At 45.2% G+C, this 8,999-nt stretch overlaps 1 pseudogene; it reads left to right on the forward strand.

Annotated features, from left to right (window-relative positions):
* The first annotated feature begins 5,344 nt into the window (after positions 1-5,344).
* On the forward strand, positions 5,345-5,462 carry LOC124790609 (annotated as a pseudogene).
* Positions 5,463-8,999: the final 3,537 nt, after the last annotated feature.

Raw genomic sequence — 8,999 nt, forward strand, 5'->3', positions numbered from 1 at the left:
TCACCATGTTTCTCACTCGTTTTTGTGGTGGACTATTGTTCTTTTGTCACTCCATACAACTATTTCATCGTACACTGCTTTTCACAGCGTTAATATTGCGACTCCTTTACGTGTTTCATCTTCTTTGGTATGTTTACCTATTTATTGCCAACCTAGCAAAGTATATGTTCACTAACCAACCAATAGAGAAGATGACATGCAAATAATAATTAGAATCAACAATAAAAAAACACCTCCTGACCATGCAAGAAAATTACCACATACATAAAACCAAAGGAGAAGGGAAAATTCTGTTGAATGACCAAGCACACATGTCAAGCAATTCATTATTTACACTAATAGATAAAATAATAGAATAATGTTCGCAAGAAGTATTAATATAATAATACTGTCCAATGTAATAATAATAGAACCCAACATCTTTATACTCACTCATCCATGAACCCCTCCACAGAATATTGAAACGAAAAGACAAAACAGCTGTCACCAAAGTTTTCAGCCACTCGCTAACAGCGAGTAAACCTTTCCCCCCCCTCCCAAAAATAGTCGGCTCTATCCCCTTGTCTCTCACTCACTCACACACACACACACACACACACACACACACACACACGGTATAAACATTATAAATACAAGTTAGTACTGAACATATACTTCGTTAGGTTGGCAACAAATAGGTAAACATACCAAAGAAGATAAAACACGTTATATAATCGCAATATTTACGCTGTGAAAAGCAGTGTACGACGAAATAGTTCTATCGAGTGACAAAAGAACAATAGTCCACCACAAAAAAGAGTGAGATACATGGTGAACAGTGAGCGGAAGGCGAGAACACAATGATTTTATTATATGGCAGTGATAAAAGTAGTAGTGCGACCTCCAGACCAGATGTGAGGAAATGCAGATCAGCAAATCGTAAGTAATCACTTTTTTTTACAAAAAATCGCGAAGTGAACTGTTTGATACTCTACAACTAACAAAACTGTATCGTCATAGATCCCAGTGATGATGCCTTAGAACAGAAGGCGAAACGCGTATGGGATAAATAAAGTAACTAGCAGCAGGTAAAGGCAGTTTTATTTACAAAACAAATATTTATATGCTTGCTGCGGCCACACAAACAAACTTGTTAATTGCAGCCATCTTCGCTACCAGTGCTTTCTAGCGGCAGACGCGGGAAACTTTGGACGCGCTTGCGCAGAGGTGTAGGGACACTTTGAGGACGGAAGGCCCGCCATGTTACAGCTACAGCTACTACGGAGGCGGTCTGACGCGAGACATGACCCACGACTGCGGCGTAACCATCCACCGGCCGACGGAGAGCGACCTGGGCCCCTGGAAGTGCATCTTCGCCTTCGCCACCGGCCTGGAGGGAGGCTACATCTACGTCACCAACACCACCCGTAAGTCTGGATGGCCCCCGAGCCGTGTTAAGAGTCCCACGAAGCTGCGCTATACGCCAAACATGTCTACAGGGCAGTGGTTCTCAACATGTTGATTACCATGTGGTTGGGGACGGTGGGGGGCAATGAATTAACTTTTTTGCGATAAAACAAAAAGTGTGTGGTAATAATTTTGTCATGACTAAATTATGAGAGAATGCAGACTTTCCTAGTGTATACTTCTGATGCAAATCCGTCACACTTCCTCCCAGGTGGTAGTTGGAAGTTGTTGGGTTTTGTGGTTGCATAATTAACTAGCGAACCAGATAATGCCTTACAGTTTCTACATATGCATAACAATTGGAAGTACGTCTGATCTCCTCCTCCCCCATCTTTTTCCACCTATTCCTCCCCCCTTCTCTCTCTCTCTCTCTCTCTCTCTCTCTCTCCCTCCCTCTCCCCCCCTCTCCCCCTCCCCCTCCCTTCCTCCATTTCTCTTCCAACCCCCCCGCCCCCCTTCTCTGCCTCTTTTCTCCATTCTGTATCCATTTCCTCCCCCATCCTCTTTTTATCCATCTCTTCTTCCCGCTTCTCTCTGACCTTGAGCTTTGTTTATTACTACAGCAAATGAAACACTGACTGGGAACTGATGTCGCTTAAAATGAGTGTGTAAATCGACTGGGATCACTGGCATGCATGCAGGATGTGCAAGGCCTCCTCAACTGCTGGATCTCGGAGGATAGCAGCTTCAGTAACACACTTTTAATCTCAGAATGGGTAGGGTTACAAAGATCTGGACAATTCTGATTTCTTAATAGCATTCAAATCATAAGGTAATAAGACGTAAATACGATCTTCCTGTTTTCTGTGAAAAGCGACTGCTGGGGAAAAAAACGAAACAGCACTTTGTTGTGTATATAATTTTTGTTTAAAATTATATATAAGTAGAAATACTATGTATGGGAGATACAACTTTTCTAATGGGTTAAATTGACTGTGAGAAAGGAAAGGAAGCACCTTAGAGCAAAGAACAGTATTTTCATTGTCACAGCCAGTTTTAACGGAAATCCTGTGTATTGGTTTTTTTTTTTTTTAATATGTAGCCTGTGTGTGTCTGAATGTTTATTAGGGTAACGAGTAATGAAGTAGATCAGTCAAGAACATTACAATATTTTTGCTAACAGCGCATATATATCCTGCCAACGACCTTGCTGCAATGGTAACACCGATTGCCGTCAGATCACCGAAGTTAAGCGTTGTCGGACTTGGCTGCCACTTGGACAGGTGACCATTTGTGTCTGCCGAACACTGTTGCCATATGGGCTGCACTCAGCTCTTTTGAGGTCAACTGAGGAGCTACTTGACTTACAAGTAGCGTCTCTGGTCATATAAACTAACAATGGCTGGGAGAATGGTGTGCTGACCACATGCCCTCCATGTCTGCATCGAGTGATGCCTATCGACCGAGGATGACACAGCGGTCGGCCGATACCGATGGGCCTTTCGAGAACTATTCAGATGGTTAATCAACAATTATATGCTGAAGAAATGAAATTAACGTAATTAAGTAATTGTAAATTTCATCTCGGGAGTAAATAACATCAGAATTACCCGTCTAGTATCATCAGACCTCACTAGATCGCAGGACGACCGAAACTGTGCGAATCGGGCAGAATCATAATTGCAATCTTTTATTTGTTTATTAGTTGCCGTTGTTGCGCTTGGCCTACAACGCAGAAGATATTTCAGTCCTTGTTTCAGTTATCTTCATCGTTAAAATCCAAAGCGCTTTAAAAACGCCAAGACACGTCGTTGTGATAGTACCCACAAAAGCCACTAGAGCGCAGGCCGACGAAAAGATCCAACAGAATCCGAGATTTCCCGAACTGTGGCGTAGACGGTTGGAACAGTTCGAGTCGTGCTCAAACACAGCCCTACGTAATACTCCATATTGCATAGAGCTTCTTTCTCGCAGCTGATAATGTCTCTTTTACAGTTACGCTAATATTGTGATCTTTGTCCATGCGTTCAGCACTTAACAGTTCTCTCACGAAATGTTTAATTAAATTGACTCAATAATGTTTCATGACGGTTGTACTTCTCATCGTCAACATACAGCTGTGTTGTTACAATGAGTAACGAAAACAAGTCCAGAGCGTTGCACAGTCCTCTTAAGCTTATACAACAGTCCAGGGAGCAATCCCAATCAGAAACGTATATCAGGCAAGACAAAAGAATGGTTCAAATGGTTCTGAGCACTATGGGACTTAACTTCTGAGGTCATCAGTCCCCTAGAACTTAGAACTACTTAAACCTAACTAACCTAAGGACATCACACACATCCATGCCCGAGGCAGGATTCGAACCTGCGACCGAAGTGGTCGCGCGGTTCCAGACTGTTGCGCCTGGAACCGCTCGTCCACCACTGCCGGCAGGCAAGTCTGAACTCTGCTATTCAGTGGCGCGTGCCTAAGGGCTTCAGAGACTAGTGAGCAGTGTTCATACAACCTGTATGTAGAAGTCTGGTCTCTTGAGTATAGAACTGCAACCTGTCTGCAGATTCATGGGGTTTGCATCGTCCGCCATGTTGTAGTTTGGCAAAAAAATTTCCATAGGTCTGCACGTGACAAGGAATTGCAGACTGGTTTATTGTTTTGAACTTCATGTCAATATGTGATGTAATAGGCTGATGTGGGAGCGGAATCAAAAGGTATTTTCTTTTCGTGTTCTGTGAAAGTTCCTAGCAGCCATGTTGTAGTTTGGCAAGAAACGAAATATGAGCATCTATGGGTGGCACGATCGGACAGCTGAAGCTCGACATCCAGGTAGTACCGAGCTCACTGCTAGCGGGAGAGGGGCCAGCAATAACCGGGCTGCGATATTTAAGTGGTGAAAACTCGCCTCACATGCTTGCCACGACTATTGCGCCTTGAGCGCGCCCAAGCAGCGGCTGTCGCCTCACAGGCCGGGTATCTCTCACGTGATCTCCCTATCGATACTCGGGCAAAACGGAGAATCCGAATCACAGTCGGCTGCCAAATTAGCAACGGGAAATTTTGTTCAAGTCTTTCTGCATTTGCTTACAATCGTCCACGGACAACGTTTTCCCGTACGCAATAGCATCGTCAGCGATCAGTCTTGTAGTGCTGTTCATCATCCTGTCTGATAAACCGATTATGTGTACTGGGAATACGAGAGGTCGTAGTCGGTCAACCAACATGCAACGGAAATGTTTCATACCTTGTAGCGACAAACAGGCCAGACCTTATCGATAGTACCTGTGTGGTGTCGTCTGAAGGGCGAGGTACCAAAGCGAGGTTGGTACGTCGCAAAGCAACTACAAGAAAAAAATGTCTCTGCAAGATGCAGCGCCGAGTGAGCGACATGACGTAGTCACTCCGCCGAAACGGGACTTCTACTTACGGCCGAGTACAGTCCGCAGTCATCGAGTAAGACGACAGCATCTTCTTCTAGTAGGCCAGCTGTGAGATCAGTGTATCCGGCTGACCTCATCGTGAAAGTTACAGTTAAATGTATTCTTAGTGAGAGACTTGTACTATCTCTGTATCACGTAATACGTTTATGTTGGTTGCGAAGAGGGGGCCAAACAGCAAGATCGTCGGTCATATCGAATTAGGGAAGGATGGTGAAGGAAGTCGGCCGTGCCCTTCCAGAGGTACCATACCGGCATTTGCCTGAAGCGATTTAGCTAAATCACGGAAAACCTAAATCAGGATGGCCGGACGCGAATTTGAACCGCCGTCCTCCCGAATGCGAGTCCAGTGTGCCACCTTGCCACCTTGCAACGTGCTGCGCTACCTTGCTCGGTTGTTAATGTTCAGAGACAGTGGTAAACCTCATGACTTTCCGGTGGGAATTGACTGTGGAAAGTTAAGTAATTCTTCTTATCTGTGTTGAAACAAAGTGAACTAATATTTTATGTCTTATACACTGAAGCGGGCAACGGCCTTGCCGCAGTGGATACACCGGTTCCCGTGAGATCACCGAAGTTAAGCACTGTCGGGCGTGGTCGGCACTTGGATGGGTGACCATCCAGGCCGCCATGCGCTGTTGCCATTTTTCGGGGTGCACTCAGCCTCGTGATGCGAATTGAGGAGCTACTCGACCGAATAGTAGCGGCTTCGGTCAAGAATACCATCATAACGACCGGGAGAGCAGTGTGCTGACCCCACGCCCCTCCTATCTGCATCGTCCCCTGAGGATGACACGGCGGTCGGATGGTACCGGTAGGCAACTCGTGGCCTTAAGATAGAGTGCTTTTTGCTTTTATACACTAAAGCGTCAAAGATACTGGTATAGACATTCGTATTCAAATAGGGAGCTAAGTAGACAGGCAGAATACGGCGCTGCAGTCAGCAACGCCTATATGAGACGACAAGTGTCTGGTGCGGCTGTCACATCGGTTGCTGCTCCCACAATGGCAGGTTATCAAGATTTCAGTGAATTCGAAAGTGGTGTTATAGTCGGCGCACGAGAGCTGGGACGCAGCATCTCCGAGGTAGCGATGAAGTGAGGATTTTCATGTACGACCTTTCCACGAGTGAACCGTGAATATCAGGAATCGGGTAAAACATCAAATCTCCGACATCGCTGCGGCCGGAAAAAGATCCTGCAAGAATGGGACCAACGACGACTCAAGAGAATCTTTCAACGTCGCAGAAGTGAAGAGCTTCCGCAGATTGCTGCAGACTACAACGCTCCTCAACAACTGTCAGCGTGGGAGCCATTCAACGAAACATCATCGATATTTCGGAGCCGAAGGCCAACACGTGTACCCTTGATGACTGCACGACACAAAGCTTACGCCTCGCCTGGGCCTGTCAACACCGAGATTGGACTGTTGATGACTGGGAACATGTTGCCTGGTCGGACGAGTCTCGTTTCAAATTATATCGAGTGGAAGGACGGGTACAGGTATGGAGAGAACCTCATGAATGCATGGATCCTGCATGTCAGCAGGGGACTGTTCAAGCTGGTGGAGGTTCTGCAATGGTGTGGGGAGTCTGCAGTTGGAGTGATATGCGACCCCTTTATATGTCTGTATACGACTCTGACAGGTGACACGTACGTAAGCCTCCTGTCTGATCATTTGCATCCATTCATGTCCATTGTGCACTCCGACGGACAATGCGACACACAACACTTCCAGAATTGCTGCAAAGTGGTTCTAGGAACTTTCTTCTGAGTTTATACACTTGCCACCAAACTCCTCATACATGCACATTGCTGAGCATATTTGGGATGCCTTGCAACGCGCTGTTCAGAAGAGATCTCCACCCCGTCGCACTCTTACGGATTTATGGTCAGTCCTGCAGGATTGATGTTTCAGTTGCCCCCAGCACTACTTCAGATATGGCACGTCGTGTTGTGGCACTTCTGTGTGCTCGCGAGGGCCCTGCTCGATATTAGGCTTGTGTACCGGTTTCTTTGGTTCTTCAGTGTAATATCCACTCGGTACTCTCCCAGAGCAAAGTAAGAACCCACCATTACACCGACGACTGTATTTTCTACCGGTAAAACATCCGGTACAGAGACAGGGATTTGACATAATCATGGTGATCATGGTTATTGAAAGTAAAAAATCCATCAAGAAGGCTAGGAGAGTATTTTTGTTAGAAATAGCAGATATGGAATTGTCAGCATCCCATTTAGACAATGAATAGACAGTACATTGTTGCAATATGATGAACACGCACAAATTACGAACAGAGTTTCAAACTAACTGTAAATCGCGCTCTGGAGACTCGTGTGCTAAGTAAACGAATTAAAGATGGAGAGGAACCTTTGTGGTTTAATAATCAAATTCGGAAAATACTGACGAAGCAGTGATTGCTGCAAACTCCGTCCAAAAAAGAGTCCGCAAAGGGCGACAGGCAAAAATTAATAGAAATTTATCCGTCCGTAAGAAGATCAGTGCGCGAAGCACGTAACAGCTTCCAGCGTCATACCTGAGCTTAAGATCTTGTGGAGAAGCTCAGAAAATCCTGGCCATGCGTAAAATACCTAAGTCGGTCGAAGGTCATTCGTCTATGAGCCTGTGGCGGCATAGAAGACAGTAATAGGAAAGGTGAAGTTTTAAATTTCAAGTTTAAGAAATCGTTCAAGCAGGGGGATCGTACAAATATACCGTCGTTTGACTATCGCACAGGTTGCCGTATGGAAGACACTTAAACTGGCATCCATGGCGTAGATAAACAGCTGAAAGAGTTGAAACAAATATGTCGCCATGTCCGGATACCAGTTCGCTTTTACAGGCAGTACTCTGCTACAGTGGGCCCCTTTTAGCTTGCATTTATCACGAATCTCTCGCCCAGCGAAAAGTCCCTGGGTGACTGAAACACAAAGCCTAGGTGACTCTTGTATACAAGGAATTCTTTAACACATACTCAGTTCGAAAATGTTAAATTTCCTCGAGACCGAAAAACTTAGGTCCACAAATCACTACGATTTTGGAAACGATCGCTCGTGCGAAATTCGTCTTGCCCTTCTCTCACATGATATCTTACAAACCATGGATGGAGAGCAGCAGGCACATTACTCATTCCTACATTTCTGAAAGAGTTTCACATGGTGTCCCAATGTACGAGTACGAAGATATGAACATATGGTACGGGTTCCCGGATATGTGGGTGGAAGACTTCTTAAGAGGCTAAACCCAGTATTTTGTCCTCGACCGCGAGTGTTCATCAGAAGCAAGGGTATCGTAAGGAGTGCCCCAGGCAAGTACCACTCTTCTTCTCTATCTACATAAGTCATGTGACAGACAGGGTGGGCAGCATTTTACGGCTCTTTGCTAACGATGTTATGGTGGACGGGAAGATGATATCGTTGAGTAATGTAGGGGGATAAAGGATCATTTACACAGAATTTCGTTTTTATGTGATTATTGGCAGCTTGTTCTAAATGCAGAAAAATGTAAGTTAATGCGAATGAGTAGAAAAAACGATCGAATACAGCATTAGTAGTGTGCTGTCTGACGCAGCCACATCGATTAAATATCTAGACGTAACGTTGTAAAGGGTTTTGAAATGGTATAAACACGTCAAGTTGGTAGCAGAAAAGGCGAATGGTCGACTTTGGTTTATTGCGAGAATTTTGTAAAATTGTAGCTCTTCTATACACGAGACGGCGTATAGAACGCTAGTCCGACACATTCTGGAATACTGTTAGGGTGATTCAAATGGTTCAAATGGTTCAGATGGCTCTGACCACTATGGGACTTAACTTCTGAGATCATCAGTCCCCTAGAACTTAGAACTACTTAAACCTAACTAACCTAAGGACATCACACACATCCATGCCCGAGGCAGGATTCGAACCTGCGACCGTAGCGGCCTACTGTTAAGGTGTTTGGGGTGCCCAGAAAGTAGTACTAAAGGATGATATCGAAGCAATTCAGAGACCTGCTGCATCCAGATTTCTTACCGACAGGTTCTATCAGCTCGTTAGTAGTACATAGATGCTTCGTGAATTCAGATGGGAATCCCTGGAGAGAAGTCGGTGCTCTTTTCGCGTAAGCACCACGTAGATAAGATGAGAGAAATTAGGGGTCGTAGGAAGGCATTTAGACAGTCGTTCTTGTATCGTCCCTAC

Source organism: Schistocerca piceifrons, chromosome 3 (genome assembly GCF_021461385.2).
Source record: "Schistocerca piceifrons isolate TAMUIC-IGC-003096 chromosome 3, iqSchPice1.1, whole genome shotgun sequence".
Classification (NCBI taxonomy): Eukaryota; Metazoa; Arthropoda; class Insecta; order Orthoptera; family Acrididae; genus Schistocerca; species Schistocerca piceifrons.